The sequence below is a fragment of the Ptychodera flava genome, chromosome 5 (genome assembly GCF_041260155.1).
Source record: "Ptychodera flava strain L36383 chromosome 5, AS_Pfla_20210202, whole genome shotgun sequence".
NCBI lineage: Eukaryota > Metazoa > Hemichordata > Enteropneusta > Ptychoderidae > Ptychodera > Ptychodera flava.
The window spans coordinates 7,265,969-7,278,416 of NC_091932.1; the positions used below are offsets into that span (position 1 = coordinate 7,265,969).

The 12,448-nt window shown below is 36.8% G+C and overlaps 1 long non-coding RNA gene across 1 annotated transcript; it reads left to right on the top strand.

Annotated features, from left to right (window-relative positions):
* Window positions 1-10,853: 10,853 nt before the first annotated feature.
* On the top strand, window positions 10,854-12,124 carry LOC139132885 (uncharacterized). The gene is made up of 2 exons (XR_011552476.1): window positions 10,854-11,651; window positions 12,050-12,124. It is a non-coding gene; the product is annotated as an uncharacterized lncRNA (long non-coding RNA).
* Window positions 12,125-12,448: the final 324 nt, after the last annotated feature.

A 12,448-nucleotide genomic window follows, 5' to 3' on the forward strand; every position in this document is an offset into this window, starting at 1 on the left:
TCTCTCCTATAGTTATCCCTATATACCAAAAATCAGACATCCAGCTCTATTGGCTCGCTCAGAATGAGATATGCACATAATTATTGAGGTACAGTATGTGGCGTCATAAGGTGTCCAATCATACCAAACATGAAGGTGTAGCACTTGTGGTTACCGAGTTATGGAAAATATTGTATATTTGAGGTCAAAGGTCACCGAGGTCATGTGACATTTTGTCAAAAAAATTGTTTTGCTAAGTTATCCCTATATACCAAAAATCAGACCTCCAGCTCTATTGGCTCGCTCAAAATTAGATATGTGCATAATTAATGAGGTACAATATGTGGCGTCATAAGGTGTCCCATCATACCATACATGAAGGCTGTAGCACTTGTGGTTAGTGAGTTATGGACAAATATGTATATTTGAGGTCAAAGGTCACCGAGGTCACGTGACATTTTGTCAAAAAAATTGTATTGCTAAGTTATCCCTATATACCAAAAATCAGACCTCTAGCTCTATTGGCTCGCTCAAAATTAGATATGCACATAATTAATGAGGTACAATATGTGGCGTCATAAGGTGTCCCATCATACCATACATGAAGGCTGTAGCACTTGTGGTTACTGAGTTATGGACAAATATGTATATTCGAGGTCAAAGGTCACCAAGGTCACATGACATTTTGTCAAAAAAATTGTATTGCTAAGTTATCCCTATATACCAAAAATCAGACCTCTAGCTCTATTGGAGCGCTCAAAATTAGATATGCACATAATTAATGAGGTACAATATGTGGCGTCATAAGGTGTCCCATCATACCATACATGAAGGCTGTAGCACTTGTGGTTACTGAGTTATGGACAAATATGTATATTTGAGGTCAAAGGTCACCGAGGTCACGTGACATTTTGTCAAAAAATTTGTATTGCTAAGTTATCCCTATATACCAAAAATCAGACCTCTAGCTCTATTGGCTCGCTCAAAATTAGATATGCGCATAATTAATGAGGTACAATATGTGGCGTCATAAGGTGTCCCATCATACCATACATGAAGGCTGTAGCACTTGTGGTTACTGAGTTATGGACAAATATGTATATTCGAGGTCAAAGGTCACCGAGGTCACGTGACATTTTGTCAAAAAAATTGTTTTGCTAAGTTATCCCTATATACCAAAAATCAGACCTCCAGCTCTATTGGCTCGCTCAAAATTAGATATGTGCATAATTAATGAGGTACAATATGTGGCGTCATAAGCTGTCCCATCATACCATATATGAAGGGTGGTAGCACTTGTGGTTACTGAGTTATGGACAAATATGTATATTTGAGATCAAAGGTCATCAAGGTCACATGACATTTGTCAAAATATCCGAGATATCTGCGTGAACGGATGGACTCACGGATGGACGAACAGACGGACATGACCCAATCTATAAGCTCACTGGACTTCATCCGTGGGGACTAAAAATTGTGTCACTGCATCCTTTTTGCAATATGAATACGATGAGAAACTAAATTTTTATTTTTCGTGGCCTTATACATGGGAGTCTATGGAGATCTGCCTTATACATGGGAGTCTATGGCCGTGTAAACTAAAAATATGCAAATTTCACCACGATTTGCCCAAATTTGGGAAAGGTCACTCCTATGCACTTCCATACCAAGTTTCAAATCAATCGGACTTGTGGTTTCAGAGCAGGAGATTTTTTGACCAAAAATGGGAGAAAATTACAAAAAAATTCATGAAAAATAGCAAGTCCAAGATACTGACCCAAGATGTGCACAATCATTTCATGTCAGCCCAAAGTACTTACATGCTAATTTTTCATGTAATCTGCTCAGTGGTTATTGAGTTTTTTCAATTTTGACTGTTTTTACATTTTTTCACTTAATTTGCATATTTTTGGCAATGACAACTTCATTTGAACAAAATCTCATCTACAGCCCATCATCCATGTACACACCAAATATCAAGATGAAATGTACAGCGGTTTTGGAGTTTTTGATGTTGACGGACAGACATACAGACATACAGACATACAGACACACAGACATACAGACATACAGACATACAGACATACATACATACAGACATTTCCCTAGCCTATAAGAATAGCTTCCATTGCCATATATACATATGGCTATGGGAGCTAAAAATCCTAATAAAATGGCCGCCTGGCGGCCATATTGGATCGTATCACAAAACAAATTGACATGCATATCTATGACATTGGTCAATGTCCTTGAACCAACTTTGAATAAAATCGGTTGGAACATGCCTGAGTTATGGCTCTGTACATGAAAAAATCGTAATAAAATGGCCGCCTGGCGGCCATATTGGATCGTATCACAAAACAAATTGACGTGCATCTGTATGACATATGAAGTAATCCTTGTACCAAGTTTGAATGAAATCGCTCCTGGCATCTCAGAGATATCTGCGTGAACGGACGGACGCACGGACGGACGCACGCACGCACGCACGGACATGACCAAACCTATAAGTCCCCCCGGACGGTGTCCGTTGGGACTAATAAACGAATTAGGCTTGGTAAAGTCTCCTGCACATTATTTCCTGACTCTTGAAGACAACTATGCAACTGCATGTAAAGTTCATTTGTTAAGGAATTTCATGGGCAGATACATCAAGTAAACTCTTCTTCCCAGTCAGAAGGTCTGGGATGTTATTGACTATTTTTAATGCTACCTCCATGATGATTTCTGTTTAAGTAAAAAGCAAATGATACTTCCATTAATTTTCTTTCATTGTTACAAATAATAATTTGATAAAATAAAACACAAATCATTGTGAATTATATAGGATTAAAAACTGTTATTTTATCTGCATATTATTTGTATAACTCCTAGTTTGGCTTGTATTTTATTGTAAATCTAAAAGTTAGTTTCCAACAGTCACTATTAAATCAGTTGGAAGACAACACCAAAAAGAAAGAAAGAAACAAATACGTACTGATCACCATAGACAGTTTTTAGTCCATTGTTTTTATTTCAAATTATGAATGGGAAATAACTTCCAGAAACTTCTGAACATTTATTTTAATTAAAAACTTGTAAAAACTGCATATTATTTGTATAACTCCTAGTTTGGCTTGCATTTTATTTGTAAATCTAAAAGTTAGTTTCCAACAGTCACTATTAAATCAGTTTGAAGACAACAGCAAAAAAGAAAGAAAGAAAAAAAATACTAACTGAACACCCTTTGTTTTTATTTCAAACTATGAACTGGAAATAACTTCCGGAAACTTGATTAAACAGAAATAAAAAGCATGCAGCACAAATCATTGATTGATCCACCTGATCCGACCTCTCAATACAACCAAACCATTTGACTTCAGGACAATTTTAGACTTTCGATGTAAAAAAAATCATAGGCAAGATAAACGCAGAGGAAGTTTCAAACAGCAAAATATATCGCGAAAATGCGGAAGTAGTTTGATACTCGGTCCGTTTGAACGGCTGTGAGATCACTCAGTCGCCGGAGTTCCACAGCGTGAACTCGGCTAAAAACTTGTAAATTTGTTTAAATTTTGCCAAAATTTTAGTGTTTTCAAACATAACTGTTGTCAAGAAAAGATATTTTTGCCAGAAAATCGGAATTTAGTTGTTTGTCAAACGGTAAAAGAAGCCTACACGCATACGGTAAATGAGGTCGCAATACTGCAAATGTAAACAAACCGGCCGTGTCCGGCACACCGAGCGACTTTCCTTTTCCAAACTGCCGAAAAAAACGTACTAAAATCACAGATATGCATAGATTGGAAGTATAGAGAATATATTTCAGTATTCCGACACATTTTACGTAAAATCAAACAAACTTCGGGTCGGAAAACGGCGACTAACGTGACTCGCCAGACTCGAGCCGCGGTGACCGATCTGCAAGTTGGCGCGCCGAGGCGCCATTTCACCAAACGACGTTGAATGCTACGGACAGATTTTTGGTCGTAAATGCCAGGATGGATCTCGTGGATAAAAACACAATAAACATGCTTAAATACTAATAAAAACACCATTTTCACTGAAAATCACAGATAGAAAAGCATACCTACAGCGTTTGCACTGAAAAATGCCGGAGGAAGATTTCAAGCTGAATTTTTACATTGACCTCCTCTGACGACCCCTATCTATCGCACATGATCTTAAAGCTCTTTTAATTGGCTTTCATTTGAGACTATTTTGAAACGTCTATGCCTATTGGATCCATCCTGGCTTTTTAGTTTTTTAGAGCTACCCCCGCCGAGATTACTGTGCCATGCATTTCCCGCACACGCACAGATATGGTCCGATGCATTTTTTCCGGGGGGAGAAACGGCGCAGCACAAGACACCACTATGAAATAACCGCCTAGAGTGAAAAAAATACTGCCTATCGCGCGATATTTTACATCATTTTATTTAAAAAGTTGAAAAAATTAAAATGTGACGAATTTTAGAATTCTATCAGATCGTACAGTGGAGGCCATTTCGTATGGCGGCCATATTGGATTCTGAACTCCCTACTATAAGAATAGCTTCCATTGCCATATATACATAATGGCTATGGGAGCTAAAAACAGGTCAAATGGCATCATTACAAACAGAGAGTATTATTGATACCGGTACATCTCTAAAACACACTGACTGCCCCATACACAATCCAGTTACCACTCACAGTAAGGTGCCTGCCAAATTACTTACAGTTAATCCTCCCATCACAATTACAGCACTTTCCATTCCCTGACTTTAAACACTTGCATTGACGTATCATTGCATTCACATCAATGCTACTCTACACAACTGACCATATCACTTCCAATACATCAAAGTCCTCATATGCTGCTTATCAAAATGACCATGTAATCCTAATACACAATATTTGCATATTCTGCTCATTTAACAAGTGAATTTGCATTACATTTCACATCAGAAACACAATTTACAGTATCATTAACATTTTCTTAAAACAACATACTATCAAACACATGCTTTCCAGCTGGGTGGCGTGCAGCGTTTAATTCACTACATAAAATCATGCCCAGTCATAACAGATGACTTCAATTGATCCATAGCCGTCAAACTTTGAGGAAAGAAAGCTACAACACCTACTTTTGACCTAGATGGCAATGTCTTAGCTGAAGGATTAGATGTCAATTGACATCTGGCAATGACAATATCACACCCCCATTAAGGTATAACGCGCCTCGGGGAGAGATATTCGGACTCTCAAACTTTTTCAATTCTTTTCTGATCTAGCACTTGTGGGGGTTCGTTTTAAAGCTCTTGGTGTAAGAAAACTTTTTACCGGCTTAGATTTTCGAAAATCGAAAATTTATTTTTTCTCCATAGAGTTAACACAGGGATGGCGGCCATTTTGAATATCAAATATCGGTAAATCTTGGGTAATTTGTTTCTCTAGTACCAAAATTTGCACGGTGACCCCCGATTTTTATTCTTGATTTTGAAAGAGAATGGTATTCTTTGAGGAATGTTTGAGCAAAAGTTTAAGTCTTTCACTTTCGAGGTGCATACTACCTTAACTTCACATTAAAATCAACTATCCATGCAAGTACAGTAATATCTCTTGCTGTCACAAAAACTGTTCAACTGTTGTTGTCAAATTCTCAAACACTCTTGATGAGTCATTGACAGTGACATAGTCCCCACTTGTAATTTGGAGTTTGTCTGTGGAACTATTGAATTGAGATCAGTATTGAAAAACGAAATTACAGTGTTTAAAGACCTGTCTGTGACTGATGCCAATCTTGGAGTATATTTTAAGCAAGTTATAGACATTTGTATGAATGGCATAGGATTATGTCTTTTTACTATGTGGGACAGAATTACAACATGTAGGTATGTACTGGCTCTTGAAATGTCAAAATTCAACTAATCTGCAAGAAACTGGTCCAGACATGTCTGAGTAATGACTTTGGCATGAACAAATCAGAACGTAAGATAAGAACCAAGAATATCCTCATTTTCATCATAGAGGACTTACTATAATTAGCTGTTGTTATAACTACTGTATGATCAACGTGTACAGCAAGTTTCATCAGATTTAGTGCAGCTATTCAGGAAATAGATTGGTAATTGCAAACATTTTTTCCCTGTCTGGAGATCCAGAACTGGTCCAAACCATGGTGTTGAAAACGCAAAGGAAATCTAGCCTGAAACCCTATTACAAAAGTCATTTAAATATGTTAAATAGTAATTAATTGTCACATTAACCATTGCATGCATCTAATTATACTTTTCCTCAATGATCCCTGAGCAGTGCGAGAAGCATCAGTCAAACTGATATTTTTACCACTGCAGTGCATCTCCTGCCTTCACTAAGCCAGGCAAAGTCACTTTCACAACTTAAAGCAATGTGATTTTTTTGAAAACACTGACAGAAGTTGTCCTTGCAGGTTTTATCAAATGTCATGCTCTTTGAATCATGTAATAGGTGGCATTGCATTTGCATATTTAATGTGTCCATCACCTTGCATTGAATTACATTATATTGAATATAGGCTTTATTTATTTCCTTTCATCTGCATACCCTTTGTCTACAATTCTTGATAGCACATTGACAGAACTACTCTGAAATATACCTGCCACATATATGTACTAATGCTACATCTCTATTATTACTCTTGTACAAATACAGATCATACGATCCACATACTTCAAGATCAAATTCCAATGAACAGATGCTGACAATCATGCACAAAAATGACAAGTAAGTCGCAAGTCCAAAGATAGCACAGCAGGCCAATATAAAATGGATCCACAAAACTACAAGCTGCCTTTAACCATCCACACTACTTGAAAACACATGCTGCACATGGATGGATGTGGAAGGACATACTGACAGCATACTCTGTTCTGAATATTCAAATAAACACTATTCATCGTTCATGTCTGCACTTTCAATGTTACCACTGCCACATTTAAACCAAATCAGAACAATCAATGCAATCTCTGCCAATTTTTTACACCAATTCTGAAATGACCATTTTACAAACACATCTCACTGACAACCACCAACATGAATTTTACAAGTGGATCATTGTTATCAAGGATGACTAATTGTTACTGTTATGTGTTTGTGTTGATCAAATAAGCAGAATGCTCCATACAACGGGGACAGGGATTTAGACTTTCCATTATTCACAATACTTTGCTGGCCTGATGTGGGCGTACACCAACATTAAAGCCCCACTAGCAGTATCCACACTAAAACAACTCTGTGGGAATGTACTTATTGAGGGGTGTTTATACAAGAATAATAAACTGCCCACTGAGACTACATGTGCAATCTTGAATAAGATAAATAATAAACATGTGCCCAAACTTAAATTGGTGCCCCATGCAAATAAAGCAAAAATACTGTATGTCATGCATATACCATAGGCATCGGAATCTTCACAGAAACAACAGAGTAGTCAAATAAAATGCATAGTGCTGAATGTTTTCCACTGGGACATCATATGCTTTTTCTTTGTAATATTACTAGTTTTTAAAAATGATGGGAAATCAAAATAACGTTTAAAATTTAAATTTACTTATCAACAAATTTCAAGACTTACAGAGCTTGTGGAACTTTAAAGGCTGCAAAGCAAGTTGAGCTTTAATACACTGAACATAATATAGGACATGTAATTGTACTATCAAGTTAACACAGGATACATTGGCCATTTGGAATTTCAAATGCATGTGTGGAAGAACTTTGCTTCCCTAATTCTTAGATGCAAGATTTTCATTTTTGAGTACAAAATTGAAAGGTTTAAAGTTTCTTTTGTCAAACTGCTAGCCAAAGCTGAAAACTTTCTGTCTAAAGGCGGGTTACGGGTTACCTTCAGTGACAACGAAACTGCATCTGCCAAATATGGGTCCGTCAATTAAATCAATGACTGAATGAATTTCAACAAACAATATTGTATGGGCTCTCTGAGACCACAATACATTTGAGTAGACAGTAAACTGCAATTACCTATTAACATTTTGACAAATTTGAGACAACTAATCAAGTATTTTGCCATTCAAGAGATTTAAGTCCAAATAACTTCATTAAATCACCATATAAAATATACACTATGAAATTGACATGTTGCTAAAAGCATAGTATTGATTAAAACTGACAAAATTTACACTTTGAGAGAACAGCGCCCTCATTTGTCTCAGTTTAACTGTCACTCTACTTACTATGCTTGAAGACTTCAACCATAAGGGATCTATCTGACTCTAGCAAGTCTTGTTGCTAACATTGATGTTTACACAGACATACAAATGAATACCATTACATGAGTTATTTAGATACACGTTGTTCAAACTATACCACATCTTCATCAATAAAATTTTGTGGTTGATTTGTTGCACAATTTTTTCTACCACACTGAAAGAAATCAAATTGTCAAAAACCTATTGGGACAGACAAAATACCATCTGAATTGATCTTCACAACTTAAATTTGAAACAAATTCACATTAACTAAAAATTCACATTACTAAAAGATTCCATGTGGTCTGTGGGATACTCAGTGACCCTATTGGAAATATGAGGTTACTAAACTATTTACTTTCTGCACTGCATATCTGTAAATGAGACTACAGATTTCATTTGTTAGCCAAATAGTTGGTTTGAAGAAAAGCAAACACATGGTTTATTGAGATACATGTAACAGTACACTCTAACATCCACCATGCAAATTGGTGTTTATGATCATCAAGAAATCTGAATTTTCACCTGAGCTGTCATTCAGAAATAAAATTCAGTGATGTGTTCTTTGAGAACTTATTGAGCAACTTATGGCGCTGACTGTAGGCAGACAACAATATATAAGTTTACCTTACAATGGAAAAATGAAATAAAATCAAATCTGTGTATGGCGGTCACTCAAGGGTTCGAGAAAAAGAGACCAGGGGGTTGCCTCTCTATATACGGTAGGTTGGGTGTGGCATTACTTTGAGTGTAAGTGGTGTGCTGAGCAGTGAATTTAGGAAAACATAACAGCAATAACAAATTCCATAACATAAATCTGTTGAAAATCATAATACATCCATTTAGTTTTCTAAAAGATTGTAATGAAGATCTAAAATTGGTCAAAATAGACTCCTTTCTTTGCTCTTCAGTCTAAGCATTTTTTGATAGAGGTCATTTAAAGTCATATATACTGATCATTATACACAGGTTTTGGTCAAATTGGAGCAATTACATAAGGCCAATGACCATAGAAGGGAGATGGCTGTTCTGTAGAGGGCTTTTAACACATAAAATGTCATGGGACTGCTGCAAAGTGACCACTATAGAGAGCTGACTGCTCTGTAAGGGTAACAACTAAGACAGGTTTGACTGTAACAGCGGATTTCACTGGTTCATGAAATCATTATTCTAATACACTGAAGCCATAATACTTCTCTAACATTTGCAATCTGACATCTTTGTGACAATGATAAAGTAGTTCACATGGGCATAATGATTTGTCACTTTGCTTGAACTGAGAATGATGAAAGTAACTTGTTGCTATGGTTACATTCCAAGTAAACTCACAATTGTCCTGGAGATCATCTCTCCATGTTTCTTCTTGGATTTCCTGTCTTGATCACATCTTCTCCACAGACTCATCCTGTGAGAACATTTACAACAACCATTTATTTTGTACACTGTATCCTGGAGAATTCTGCATTCCACATAACTAAAACTCACTTTCCATTTGTGAAGGAGTCTATCAACATTGTCAGATACAATTTTAATGTTTTGACACCAAGGCAGTACCACCTTGAGCACAAACTCTTTTTGTAATTTATCTTATCCTGCCAAGCCTGTCATATCCTCATCTATCAAATTGTACCTACTTGGCATAATACAGTGGTTTGCTTTGAAGCATTGGCATATTGCGAAAATAGACATATTGTCTAAATTGAGGAGTCAATAAAACTCATACATGCAGTATCTCTTTTTCTTGGCCTTCAAATGATCGTGTCCTTGTCAAAAATGCAGTAACCTGATAGTGACATATGAACTTGGCAAGAGAAGGATTAAAGTCTCAATAGCTGCAAATTTTATAATTATTTTCATGATTTTACCCTTACCGAAAATTATTTCTACTGCAAATTTGCCGTAAGTTTGCTGCAAATATGCAGCAAGCATATAGCTTGCAGGAAGGAGTTGCAGAAGTTTGCAGGTAGATGTGACCCTCCTGCAAACCCTTAAGTCAGTTTGCAGCAAATTTGCGGTAAACGACTAAGTTGCTGCAAATTTGCGGCAAACCAGATTATTGCTGCAAATATGCAGCAACACATGATTGACATATTTCCCACTATTTCATTACCAGGGAGTACACACTACACACTGAGTACTGTTGCACTTCGTTACCAGTCATGAGTAAGCAACATAAAATTGATCTTTCATTTATATTTTATGTTCATTTATTTCATAACAGACAATCCACTTTTTAAATTATAATAACTGGTAATGCTAGATAATGAACAGCTTCAGTTATGCTGGTGAAAGCATTGCATGGATATAGAGTGCATCTATAGTATATACTGTAGTGACATGATGTAATAAAAGTGCCCTTTGACAATCTGGTTGGGTAAATTATGGTTGGATCGAAAACTGAATTTTAGGGAAACAAATTTTTAAAACAGGGACTTGTCTGTCTTGCAAGTTACACCCTGTATTTTCTGCGAATGATACCAAAATGCAAACTGTTTGGAACGAAATGTGCGTTGATGATGGTCTGTAAGGACACGTCGTAGACTTTTGTTACTGCAAATCTGTACAGTAATGTTTCCGCTACTACCTCCAAGCAGAGTAGTGGCTGTGCTCCAAGCTATTCATCCCATCAATATAGTACACATATATAGTCATATACGGTACGTACGTACAATGCACTGCAGCTAAGTTACAGTCTGTCCCATCGATGCCGCTGACAAAATCTCGCCTTCTGATAACATGGGTCGAGGTAAAAGGCTTTTGTCCATGTTTTCAGCGTTAGAGTTATATTGCCGAGCACAAATTTGAGGTTTAGGATTACACTCCATCCAGAGTCGCTGTACGAAAATTCAAAGCGCCGCTTCACCAACGTCCAACACGTCCTGTGTATCAGCTGCGAGCAGCCGACATGTTTACACTCTCCGGTCACGGTTCATCAAGGTCAGTTCGCGCATTGATATTGATTCTTCGTGCTGAAAGAATTTTTACTCTCTTTTTAGTCTTTCTATGATAAAATAACCATTTTCATTAAACTAATAAATTAAATGCTATATTAAGTATGAAATATAACGGATTGGTGCAGATGTAGAGTCAATTCCAGCATTTAAAAACGGGACTACATTATCAATCGCGTAATGATTTATAGATCGCACTTCCGTTATCGTCATGAGGCTTGATCGGCGCGAAGTTAGATTTTAGTACCATCGGCCAGTGTCGGCTGCGTGCTTGTGAGCAGGGAGTTTTCTAGTGGACAATTTCGTGATCTTTCTATGGAATCGCCAGCCAAATGATATCACATAGTTGCAAAAACGTGTACACAGTACCAGGGACAGGCGGAGTTCTAAATTTGTGAACGCGAGCGGCAGTAAAGATGCCGACTATATTTTCCGAGTACGGTATTTACACACAGCACGGTGAGACCTGCAACCGGACCGGGAATCGTCCAGCGTCTGCGAGCCGTTCAGAAATGTAAGTCAATGTACCGTTCGTCTGTACATCGATCTCTATAATTATGTTCTGTAATCGTTGTATTGCAGTCTTTACCTAAATATAAATTTTCGTTGAGTACAGTACTGATTCATACTGAATTCACTTTCGTTTCACAACAGTTACTTACAGTAAGTGCTGAGATTTTTGCAGATTGTCGCCGTCGTGTATGTAAACAACATACGGCGAGTTGTCCGCTGTCGGACATTTTAATCATTATTAATTTAATTTCGATCATGAATATTTATGCATTTTCTGCTTCAATTTTTCAACTTGATTTTGTCTCATTTTCAAATAATTATCAATTTCTTTCATGAAATTTACAATGTTTGGTCAAACGGTAAAGACTTACACTCTTCCTGAACGATTTATATTTTCAGAATCCATTGCTGGTACACTAAAGGGGACAAGAAATTCAGAGAACAGAAAGCCAAATCGCAGCCTCTGACAGTAATGTAAATGTTACATGAAACTTCTCAAGTCAAAAGAAAATCTTGACATGATCATGACACTTATGTGGCATGAAATGAACATGGCATATAAAATAATTGTACCACAATTGAATTTAACCTTTTTTTCTCTGTCATCTTTTTGTTTATATAATAACTTTATTTGCGCTGACCATTGTTTCTCGTGAAACTGGTATTTCAGAGTTTAGTTGGATAAATAATATTTATATATTGGCGGACTGTGGACAGCACAAGATGTGTTTTATCCAACTAAACTCTGAAATACCAGTTTCACGAGAAACAATGGTCAGCGCAAATAAAATAATTTGC